The 13158-nt window shown below is 36.8% G+C and overlaps 1 protein-coding gene across 1 annotated transcript in view; it reads left to right on the top strand.

The window, feature by feature from the left end:
- The window catches only part of Mpdz (multiple PDZ domain crumbs cell polarity complex component), a 162149-nt gene that overhangs the window by 36395 nt on the left and 112596 nt on the right, over positions 1-13158 (top strand). The gene's annotated exons all lie outside the window — the stretch shown is intronic.

Below are 13158 nucleotides of genomic sequence, written 5' to 3'. Positions count from 1 at the left end.
ATTTGTCTTCTAGAGATGTGAGAATGATGGGAAAATGACTGTTAAGCCCTTATGTCTTTTCTAAACTCCAGTTTGCCTTGGCATGGCAAGGGATTAATTCCTTCAGTCTTGGTACTTTTGTTGATGTAGAACATTTGAGTGTACTTTGATGGTAATATTTTTTTTCAAGATACATTCCTTGAATTTTTCCTTTGAAAATTTGGCTAAGCAAACACATTAAATGAATAAATGCTATCCTGAGCTGTGCATGAGCGTGTGCAGACTGCTGTGTGCTATTATCCTTGAGTTGGTCCTAGCACACACCAAGAAGAGCTTTGTGGCTAGTCAGCGGTCAGGTTGGCTGGAAGTCCATTCTCTGTGCCTGTTTATCTTTAAATACTTTATATCTCATATATACTCAAGCTCCAAGATGATTGCTTAACTAATTAACATTTAAATACTATTAAACATTCGAAGTATCATTCTTTTTTCCAAGAGAGAATTGTTAACATAAAAAGACGAGTAACCAGTGTTCCTTGGAGATGCTATGTTTTCTCTGAGTAGACACTTCCTTGAAGAACTATCTAGCGTGGTTTCATCATCGTCATGGTGGTGAACTGTTAGAATCTTATTCTGTGCCAGGACATACACTGGGTACAGTTCTGTGTCATCATCATGGCAACCTTAGAAAGCAGATGAGAGGGTGTTCCTCATGTTCTGAGAAGGATATGGGAGCACAGTGAGATTACATGACAGAGCTGCTATCTGGACCCAGCAGACTAAGGCCAGGACCCAACTCTTGACTGTAGAGTTTCCTGTTGTTTATGTTTTATTGACTTCACAAATTATTGAGCATAATTTAAGGATTTCCTCATGACTTGAGGGACCTTTAGGATTATTTATTTTCAGATTGTTGTAGTGTAATTTTGTATTATTTAGAGATAGACAGAATGAGATTTGTATTCTGTTACTGATAGGTTTTAGTAAGTGATCTTAAGACTTTAATTTTATGATCTACACATACACACACACACACACACACACACACACACACACACATACACACACACATCACCAGTTTCACCACCACCATCAGCACCAGCACCACCATACTTCTTCACTAAGCCCTTCTCTCTCTTTACTCAAATAATGGGACTTAAATGAAATGAACCTGAAAGGCCTAAAGAATAAGCCCAATATTTTATAGCACTAGTAAATATTAGCCTTCTATTTTATTGGCTAACTTTTCTTACTGAAATTTAATATTCTAAGGCAACAGTTTTCAAACATTTTGGTTTCATGATATGTCCTTAAAATTTATGAAGCACTTTGGTTAGGAAATGGTTCAGCAGTTAAGAGTGCTTTGCAGTCATGAGAACCAAAGTTTGGATTCCAGCACTCATATAGCAAGCCCTGCATCCTTAAATGCCTACAGCTCCAGTTGTTGGGGATCTGATGTCCTCTTCTGGCCTCTGTTACAGTGGTGCAGGTCCCTGTACACACAGATACACATCCTCTCACACAGACACATACACATGCACACACACATAAATAAAATAAATCTTTAATAGTATTGATAAAGAGCTACAAATATTTTTATGAATTTTACTCCCAAGTATTGAACATAATAAAAATTAAAGTTGTGAAATGCTTTAAATATTTATTAATTCATATAAAATAATCATGGAAAACCCACTTTATATTTAAAAATTAGTGAGAGTAGCAACTTTGCTTTATGTTTTTTGCACATTGCTCTAATACTTGATAGAAGAAAGTTGGATTTTCTTACTTTTGCATTGATTGATTCATTGATTTTTGATTTTATCTAATATATATGGGAAAAATTGAGCTTGCATAGCTGTGTACACTGAAAAAGGAAAATAGCTTTTTAATGATTGTAGCCATTCCAAAAGCAAGAAAAGGTAGTCAGATTTGTGTATTAGAAAAAGAGAAATCAGAGGCTGTGCTTTTCCCATTTTATTTATGAAACTATAAAACTTTTAAATGTGTAATCCATATAAATGATTCAAAAGTATTAGAAAAATTGACAAAAACTGTTAATTCTTTTATTTTAAAGATTTATTGCTTTTGCCTGTGTCTTTGTGCAGGGATGTGCATGCACATGCAGTGCCTACAGAGGGCAGAAGAGGGCATTGCATCACTTAGAACTGGGGTTACAGGCAACTGTGTGCTGCCTTATGGGTGTTTGGAACTGAATTCAGGTCCTCTGCAAGAGCAGCAAAGGCTTTTACTGCTGAGCCATATCTACAGCCCCTGCCATTCTTTGATAGTGTGCCAAGAGTTGTGATGTTTCCCTAAAGGTTAGATAGAATATGGAGCCTGAAAGTTAAGAGTATTTCATACTCCATTGCAATACAACCCACTTGTCTGTCTTGCGTTTTTATCTTTGTTTTTTTACCCAAGCATAGTTTTATGTTACTTTGGCCATTTGAAAATGTGGATATTGACAAAATTGAATTTTATATTTGATTATATAATATTTGAGATCTAATAACATTTGACATCTTATCGACAAAACCTCTTAGATGTGGAATGGTGTCAAAGCTCAGCTGGCAGATATCGATTCTAAAATTATAATTTTCACTTGAAAGCTGAAGTTTCTTTATTAGTAACAACTACAGTCAACTATTTTACTTGAGGTTGACCCTTGGTGTGACAGCTGTATTTTGTTCATTTTTGAGGAAGTGTCTTTCATCTACGCAAGAATACATAATCATAATTTGAATGTGAATCATATTTTTCGATATACACATTAAAAACTTGGCTGGTGCAGCTTGCAACTCAAAAGTATTAGTTTTCCTTGATCTCTCCACTAAGGTTTTTTTTTCTTTTATATGATACTGTCATTAAAAAGACATGAACTCAATGTAAGATCTTTTTTAAAGGGCTTTTTACCACTACATCAGGAACTTTGGGGCCAGATATGATGGTTTGTGTCTATAATACCTGCATTTGGGTGGCTAAGGCTAGAGGAGTGCCATGAGTTTGCAATCAGCCTGGTCTTTACATCGATGATCCAGTGTGAGACTTTGATTCCAAAAGCCAGACTGAAACCAACCATTCAACAAAGAAACAAATACACCTCTCTCCTGGCCCAAACCTTTGCAAAGTGATTTAAAGGGTGGGAAGATAGACTGTTACTTTTGGTAGAGGGGCTGGAAGTATTTGTGGTCATTAGTCTTTTAATCTACCCCAATACAAATATCCCCCATTAAAAACAGTCAAAGTAAAGACACCATCAGAGCAGATGAGAACTGGTCTCGGGCTAGGACACGGTGGGAGGAGTCCTTGCCTTGCACACCCGATGCCTGGAGGTGAACCCTGTGACTGCCAAGACGGAACTATTAATTTTGGAATTAAAATCTCAGTAGAAACTAAGGGAGTAGGTTAAAAATTCTTTTATACTTCACTTAATTATTTTATTACATTGATTTGTGTGTGTGTGTGTGTGTGTGTGTGTGTGTGTGTATGTGTATGTGTGTGTACATGTGCTCAAGTGCACATACACAGGGCATAACTTGAATGTGGTGATCAGAGAACAACTTGAGGTAGTAAGTTTTCTCCTTCATGTGGGTCCCAGGGATTGAACTCAGGTCATTAGGCTTGGTGGCAAGTGCCCTTCTTCTCTTGCTGAGCCATCTCACAGGCCCAGAACTTGATGGCTTTAAAAGGTAAACTTTAGGTTTCTTTTATAACACCAGTGAAAAGAGTTTGAAACACAGTTGGGACTCTTCAAACTTCAGTTTCTTCTTCACAAAGATTACTCAATTATTTATACGTATGTTATCAAATTGGGGGGAGGAGAGTCCCAAAATTTTCACTTGAGAATCCTTTAGAAACATATTTACACCACAGGCCTTCTTCAGAACATTAATTTGTGTAGTCAGATGGAATACATTGATTTTGCTGCTTGGGTACACAGTTTAGTGTGTCTGGTGGCTGGATACACACACACACACACACACACACACACACACACGTATTGTAGTTTCAAAAATGAATAAAATTTTTGTAGATACAGTTTTAAGTGAAAACGAAAGTGTCATAAAATAGCATAACTTGTGAAGTGGCCGTTCATTTAAATTAATTGACGTGGTGTCGAAGCTGAGTCTACAGTTTTGCACTTGATGCTGTCATTTACCCCACTAATCAGCATTGCACTGGATAGATTAGTGATTATCCGTATATACTAAATACCAGAAAGGAAAAGTCAAGAGCCTTACACCCTCTTTATTCATCTCCTTCTCTAGGCTTTAAGTGTTCTTTGCCTTCCATCTTGAGTTTTATAGTGGGTAATTTATGCTTTCTAGCACTGGGAATGTTATAACAAATAGGCCACAGAAACTTAGCACTCAGCCCTAATAGGCACAGGTGCAGAGACTTTACATCCCCACTACTCAGAATGACTCCTTGAATTCGTAGGTTAAGGAATTATTTTCTAAATTGAATCCTCTTATTTGTTAAATCTATCAGTTGAAGGCTGTTAGGATCTACTTTACAAATATCTGTAAATTACAGGTTCTAGACCACTGTCTACTTTGCTTTTAAGAATTCATAGCTGAGAAAGAAAGTTAGCCATCTCAGTAGTTGAGGGAACTAAGCTGCTTGAAGTATTTTATAGTTAATCTAAATACAAATTTTTATTTATATTTAGAATTGTGACTAGGGAAAGAAGTTTGTCACTTAACTGCCCCCAATACTGCACAGCATCATATAACTTGATGCTTAACAAATATCTAAATGTGTGAAAGGGAGGCCTCAGACAACATGTACAATTGTGCTTATACGTGACAATGTTGTCCTTCCATGTAACTACATTCCATTCTGTCTGTATTTCATAAAGTTTAGGAAGTATGAGTTCCTTTGGTCCACGGTTGTCTCCTGATGGAACACACAACTCAGTTTCTCTAATTAGCTTTAAAATCGAGGATATTAAATCGGAGGGCTTCCATCAACTCCTGTTCAGAGTTTGTGTGTTCAATAGTGCGTCCAGATTGGCTCTAATCAGCACTGCACTGGAAGAGGTGGGGGGAGGGGGGCCTCCCCAGGTCCCAGGCTTGACATGGAGTCCTGCTATGTGGCCATTGTTCTCTTGTGCTGGCTGTCATTTCAGCTGGTAGATTTCATTGAGAAATCTCAACTTCTCTCCACCTTTGCATTTCATAATTGGGATCAGTTCCAGAGAGCATTTTACACATTTTTGTAAATTTGTAAGAAAATAAGCACATTTTTTTTTTTTTTGCTCTGTTAGAAGGAGAGACACCCTGAAGGTTTCAAGTCTGCTTCTCTTAAGAGGTGCACCTGGGGAGGCAAAGTCCCCAGGCAAGTCCCCCTGACGTCAGCACTAACATGGAAAACCACAGATACTGACAAGAGTTTCTCTGAAATTCACCGAAGCTACATCCTAAAAACAATGATCATTGCTTCCTTGCTAACACAGTTGAAGATGACATATTTTAGCATTCAGATGACAGGAACACAATGCCCGTCAGAGGCACACAAGCACTGTTACTACCATGTGTGTTCTCTAAGAGAACAGTGCTTTCATGCCATGCGTTAGAAAGCACTGGGTTCTGTGCACTAATCATATGTCTCATATTGTAAACTTCAATAGAATTGATAAATAATGGTTTAGAAAAGATTGAAAGCTCTACCTTTTTTTATAGATTGAATATGTATTTTCAGTTGTGTTAAAAGTGTAATGTGTATTATTTATATAGTCCAGACAAATCAATTTATAGGAAGTTAGCAGCATTCCTAATGCCCTCTTGAACATCTTCTCACTTAGAACAAACGCTTTCCTCCAGAGAAATTTCTGTGACTTTTATGTTATGGGAAGAATTTCAGTTTTATGTAAATGCAGGCTTTTGGTGTATATGCTTTGTGGCTGGCATGTTTGTCTCAGCTTGTGTCTGAGGTTCATTCATATTGCATGAATATGTAGTTCCTGCTCATATTTCATTTTTTTGAAATACACTGCAATGTATTTATTCTACCTTCTGTCAATTCAAATTCTTTCCCAGTCCCCACTTACTGTAGATAACACTACAATGAATACTGTAGAGGCTTGAGAGGTGCTGGCTACCAAACTCAACCTGTAGTAGGAACAAATTGAGACTTGATTCATCCAGCAATCTACAGAACCTTGGTTACTGCTTTAACATCTGGGTACCAAGACAGACCAAGACAGGTAGCATTGAATGGAAAGGCTGAGAGTTTCTGAATATGTATCCAGGGCTCCTGTAGAATGGGCAGGCCACACTCCACAAGGGCCCAGATCTGTGATTCCTAGCTCTTGTCTGAGCTGATCCTTCAGTCAACTGGAGGCAGTGGCTTCAATTGTTTTATCCCCCCTTTCCCAAGAGATCATCTGTACCCAAGGTTAGCCATCATCTCAATATGTAGCAGAGAGTGACCCTGACCCTACTCTCTCCACATCCCAGGACCTGGTTCAGTTCTCAGACTCTACATGGTAGCTCACAATCACCTATAATTCCACTTCCAAGGACTGTATGGCCTCTCTGGCTTCTGTGGGCACCAGGACTGCATGTGGTGCACATGCAGGCAAGACATCATATACATGAAATATAAGTAAATGATAAATCTAAAAATAATTAAAAAATCTACTTGGGAAGCCTTCGTGCTAAAAATACAGGTTTTATCTAAAAAAATTTATTATTTTTACCTTATAAAATTTGGATATGGTGTAGCTAGAGTTTTCCTGCCTGGCCCACAGTTAGGCCAAATCTCTGTCACCCGCCAGTCCCACAGCCACTCAGACCCAACCAAGTAAACACAGAGACTTATATTGCTTACAAACTGTATGGCCGTGGCAGGCTTCTTGCTAACTGTTCTTATATCTTAAGTTAATCCATTTCTATAAATCTATACCTTGCCACGTGGCTCGTGGCTTACCGGCATCTTCACATGCAGCTTGTCATGGCGGTGGCTGGCAGTGTCTCCCTCCTCAGCCTTCCACTTCCCAGAATTCTCCTCTTTGTCCCGCCTACACTTCCTGCCTAGCCAATGGCCAATCAGTGTTTTATTTATTGACTAATCAGCAACACATTTGCCATACAGAACATCCCACAGCAATATGGTATGACAGAGACATAAAATATGTATGTATTTATAATTTTTCATATGATCCAGATATTTTACTGAAAATACCTTCCTTTTATCATCTTTCTTTTACTCTGATATTATTGTAAATAATACAAATGGATCCTGTGATTTGTTTGTTCAATTAAGAAACCAATGTCTTTTCAAAAGAACAGTTTAAAACTTACTAGTTTCCAATTATTCTTTTTCTGTCCAGCCATGCTGATTTATATATTAACTTTACATTGACCTGCCTTATGAAATACATTGTTTCTATCATTGTACCTGTTCATCCATTGGTGTTTTTGTTACATATGGCTATGTCATCTGCACAAAATTTCAGGGTTTGCCTCTTTAGTTTATACCCTTTATTATTTTTCTCTTGCTTTATTGTACTATGTAAAATGTGCATGTAATAATGAATTAGAATTGTTGAATGTGTGATTTCTTCATTATTTATTTCTGCCTTTTTGGGTGACTTTGAATTTTTTTCTTGTTTTGTTAACATGGTGAATTAAACTAAATGCTTTTCAAATATTAGTTCAACTTTCCATTTCTGGAGTGTCTGTCTTGTACTCTGTCATTATCTTTGGATAGTGACACTCTTGCCTGGTATTTTTGTACCAGTCTTTAAGGGAGATTGATCAATAACATCTCTTTCTAGTAAAGTTCTTAGTAGGTTTTGGTGTCGAGGTGGAGCTGACCTCAAACAAAGTGGAGAATAACTTCTTACCAATGAAAAATTTTGTATTAAGTGACAGTTTACAAAAAGAAGTAAGAGTCTGTCACTGTAAGCATTTAGAACTATTATGTTTGATGAAGAAGAAAAACAATTTTATTGACAATTTAGAAAATTGTTTTTTTAGGAAATTTCTTCATTACATATAGTTTAAAACCCTTTTTGGCATAAGGATATTTGTTTCATGCTCTGCATTCTATTTGTATTCTCCTTCTTCATTCCTTTCTGTTTTTTACTTTGTCAAACATATTAACATATTTCTTTTCTGTGTTTTACTGTTTTATTTTAGCTTATTGAAATGAATGCCCAACACATTAGTATTTACATTTCCTCTGACATAACCATTTAACCACATAAAGTGATTTCTAAGCATTTTCTTTACTGCATCCAACAGTTTAGAATAACATATTCATATTGTCATTCAGTTTAGAGTTGTTGCTTCTTCTTTGCCTCATGGGTTTGTATAGAAATATATTGCATACGGGCTGATGTTCGTATAAGGGAGAACATGTAGTTTTTTTTTTTTCTTTTTTTTTCTGAAATTGTGTGACCTCACTTAACATTACACATTATAAGTCTACCCATTTTCCTGAAAATGTTGTGATTTCATTGTTCTTTAAAGTTGAATAGTATTCTATTTTATTTTTATTTATTATTTATTTATTTTATTTTATTTTATTGGTTTTTCTTTTTCTTTTCTTTTTTAAAGATTTATTTATTTATTATGTCTACAGTGTTCTGTCTGCACATATCCCTGCAAGCCAGAAGAGGGCACCAGATCTCATTACAGATGGTCATGAGCCACCATGTGTTTGCTGGGAATTGAACTTAGGACCTTTGGAAGAACAAGCAGAGCTCTTAACCTCTGAGCCATCTCTCCAGCCCCTTTTTGGTTTTTCAAGACAGGGTTTCTCTGTGTAGCTTTGCGCCTTTCCTGGAACGCACTCTGTAGCCCAGGCTGGCCTCGAACTCACAGAGATCCACCTACCCCTGCTTCCCAAGTGCTGGGATTAAAGGTGTACACCACCACGGCCAGGCAGTATTTCATTTTATATCTGTACTAGATTTTTATTATCCATTCATCTATTAATAGACTACTAGATTGGTTCCATTTCTTGCTATGGTGAATGCTAGAGCAATAAACAAGGAGGTACAAATATCTTTATGGTAGTGCATGTAGCTCTCTGGATGTGTGCCCAGCTTTGAAATAACTGTGTCATATGATATTTCCATTTTTAATTTTTTGAGGAATATTGAAACTGAATTCTACAATTTCTGTATTAATGTACAAACCCACCAACAGTGAACAAAGATTCCTTTCTGTTCACATCATCTATAACATTTGCTATCTTTTTATTGAAGCATGTGGTTTTGCCAATTTTGTTAACAATTAAGGGGTTTTAGCTTTGTTGTCTTATTTCCAGGTCCTCTGTCCTACTCTGTTATTTTACCTGTCTATTTTTATGCTGGTGTCACTATAGCTCTGTAGTATAGTTTGAGGATGGGTATTGTAAAATGTCCTGTAGCATACTTAGTTTTCAGAATTGTTTGGTTGTTTGTGGACATTTGCGGTTTTGTCTTAATTTGTGAACTGTTTTTCTAAATCTGTGAAATATGAAGTTGGAATTATGATGGATACAGAATTAAATCAATGATAAATTTTGGTAGTATAGTCATTTTAATAATAATCTGCCAATCCAGGAGCATGGGAGGTATTTCCATTGTCTAGTATGGTCTCTAATTTTTCTTTTCATTATCATGAAATTTTTTGTTATGGAAGACTTTCTCTTTGGTCAGATATATTTCTAAATAGTTAAATTTTGGAGTTATTAATATCAGAGTATTGTTTATGTATATAAAGACTATTTTTAAAAAATATTGACATTGTATCCTGTAACCCTACTGTATTTATTAGACTCAAGAGTTCTAGTAGACTGTCTTTTTTTAAAATAAGTTATCATTTCATAAAGACAGAATATTTTAGATGATTTTTCACATAGTACAAACTCTTGAAATTTCTCCACATTGTATCAATGTTCCTTTTTGTGACTAAGGAATGATCCATGGTGTGGATATATCTACTGAAGGGAATTTTATTTGCTTTCAGTATTATTACTATTACAGAGAAAGTTGCTACTTCCAGCAGTTTTTTAGATTTTTTGTGAATACAGATTTTTGTTGCTGTTGTTTGTTTTGTTTTTGAGGCAGATTTCCACTGTGTGTCCTAGGCTGTTCTGGAATTCACAACCCTCTTGCCTTGGCCTCCTATGTTACAGATATATACCACAAGTGTTTGGACTTCAACTTAGGATTTTGCTATTGAATAATGCTCAGGAGGTTCTTTGGTAAATGCATGCATATTTTTTTCAGAAACTACTAATTTATCTGCCACTAAGAATGTATTTATGTTTTTCTACATCCTCCCTATTTCAGGAGGTGTAAAATGGTAATTTTATGCTTTAATTGACTTTTCTTAGCCACACTGACCATCTTTTGGTGCCTCTTGTCCACTCCTGTATCCTATTTAGTGAAATGTTTCTGCTTTTTGTTCATTTTTAAATGACTTCTGAGTTTTCTCATATATTTTGTATACTGGCTTCTTGTCCTGTTGTTGACACATTCTAGTTTAGTCAGTGCTGTTACCACCCAGAAGACTTAGAGAACTTAAACCTTTGAGCCCAGTTCATCTCATCCCTGCCTCTTGTGTAAATGCAGGCCCTGATCTCCTCTTACAGGTTTTTATTGCCTACTCTACTATTTTAGTAATTGGTATTAATTCACTCACATTTTAAACCTTTTTGTGTTCTTTAATTATGGACCATCCCTATTTTGGACCTTCTATCTACGATTAGCCTCTTTCTGCACCCAAATTTACTCTGGTATTTTTTTCCCTCTCCAAATTTAAGGCAACAGTTGATATTCATACATGTGTTATGGAAAAGGGAGGTATGCCTACTTCCTTAGACTTTTATTTATTATTATGTATTTATTTATTTGGAGATAGAGTCTCTTGAACAAAGGATCCTCCTGTCTGTCTTATGTTGATATGATGGGTGTGTGCAGTCACCTCTGGCTTATGTCTTGGTTTTAGTCACCCTGCTCAGTTATGGCCTGATTTCTCTTCTTTGATGACAAACTGAGGCTTTGCTATCATGGCTTTTCAGATTTTCTTTGCCTTGGATGTGGGCTGTGTCACTGTGATATGTTGTAGCCAGGAGCCTCTTAAAGTAGATGGCAGTGGTCTACACTATTGTACATGACTGTCTTCGACATTGTGGGCTATGGCTACTTCTCTGTTTCTCATTGGTAGAACATGCCACAATTCCTGATTTCTTTTTCATACTTGATATATTTTTTCTTGCCTTTTTGCATTCTTTCTCCTTGTTTGTTTGTTTGTTTTTGATAAAAGGCTTCTCTGATGTAAGCATTCCCAGAGGCTACGCTTAATTCCATTTTGAACTAAAGTGAGTTTTTGTTGTCTTGGAATCCTGCTGTGCAGTGGCTCCTTAGTACCGTTCCACCTGAGTGAGTGACTTAGATAGAGATACTGCCTATTTCTCCACTAGACAGCCACTGGACTTCACCTGCCCAGTTGCCCTGGTTTATATGCATCTTCAGGTCTTGCCAGTTACATGTAGGTTTGTTTAAAGATAACTTTAAAGCTATCTGCTGTCACTGCTGTAGAGGCAGTGGGACCTGGGGGAATGGAGCCGATAAATGAGGTTCACTGAAGTCTCATGCCATAACCAACTTTATTCAGAGCATCAGACAATTTATACTCTGAGAGTTAAGAAAAGTCACCTGAATAATGTGTATAATCACAAGGATAAGCCACATGTGGGAAAAACATGTGTTTCCATAGAGGCATATAAACAAATAACAATCAACAGCTGTAATGAATCTTCAGAAGAAAACTCACTCCTCTCTGCTACACTTAGGAGGAGCACAAAAACACATTCCAAGAACAAGTCTGTGTTTTGAAACAATGGAGGTCACAAGATTCGTCTATTGTTTTCTTGGCATTTTCTCAAAAGCACTCAGAATTGTCCTGACATGACTCCATTCTTGGGCCATGTTCTGACAATCTGCCATTTATGTTTAATTTTATGTTTTTATGAAGCTATGTGATATGTGTGATGTAAACTTTTTCTATAGAAATGTAAAATTCTATATAGGTGAATAAATTAATTGTGGTGGATTAGTTATATTGACCAAACTTTAAGATTGAGGAAAGATCTGTAGTGATGCAGAAAGTCTTGTAAGAGGGATTCTTATATTTGGGGTTTGGTTTGTTTTGTTTTGTTTTGTTTTGTTTTGTTTGTTGTTTGTTTTTTGTTTTTTGAGACAGGGTTTCTCTGTGTAGCTCTGGAGTCCTTCCTGGAACTCACTCTGTAGCCCAGGCTGGCCTGGAACTCACAGAGATCCGCCTGCCTCTGCCTCCTGAGTCCTGGGATTAAAGGCATGCACCATCACTGCCTGGCTTGGATTCTCATACTTTTAACAACTGGCACCAAGCTAGAACCTGTCCTTGCATTACAGTTGGAAAATTTTTCTATTCAACAATGGACATAATCTTCATTTAAGTTCTAATTTAAGTAGCAGCATTAACCAAAGTTCACAAGTTAATATATGTGTTTATTGGGCACAGAAAAGCTCTTTGAGACTCAAATAATCTGCCAGAAAATAATAAGTAAGATTCATTCCTGTGTCTCAAATCATATAATAAAGAACACCTTTCTTCTTATTTCATACTGTTTTTTTTAGACAGGGACATCCTTGCTACCCCCGGCCGCCCTAAAACTTGAGATCTTCCTGCCTCAGCCTCCCTAGAGCTAGAATTGTAGGTGTACATCCATGCCTGGGTTAGGAAACGGTTTTAATAAATAGTTGAAAATGAATCAAAATGTGCCTTTGTGCTTTTCCCTAAGAGTATAAGTTTTCAAACTTAAAAAGAAGTCCTTTGATAGTGTAATTAAATGACAGTTTTAAAATATGCGGGCTGTTTTCGGTAGGTAACCCTGGCTCTCCATTTATAGGAAAGCCCAAGAGCAGGCAAGAAGCCAGGGAAGTCAGTGACCTCTCTGAGACCCTTCCCAGATGATCTTCATATTGCAGCAACACTTGCTCTCCAGTGACTTAACTCTTGCACTGCCCCAGCCCTGGTCCTCTGTAACATCACAGCTTGTACTTTGGTGGTTAATTTCTTGTAGAGAGAGAGAGACCATCTATTCTCGGAATGGGGTTTGTTCACTCTGGCTTACTGTAGCAGAAGTCCAAATATTTTTCACTGTGCAAACATACCATAGGCATTAGGTCCT

This window comes from Peromyscus eremicus, chromosome 2 (genome assembly GCF_949786415.1).
Source record: "Peromyscus eremicus chromosome 2, PerEre_H2_v1, whole genome shotgun sequence".
Classification (NCBI taxonomy): Eukaryota; Metazoa; Chordata; class Mammalia; order Rodentia; family Cricetidae; genus Peromyscus; species Peromyscus eremicus.
This window is presented reverse-complemented; position numbering and strand designations above follow the sequence as displayed.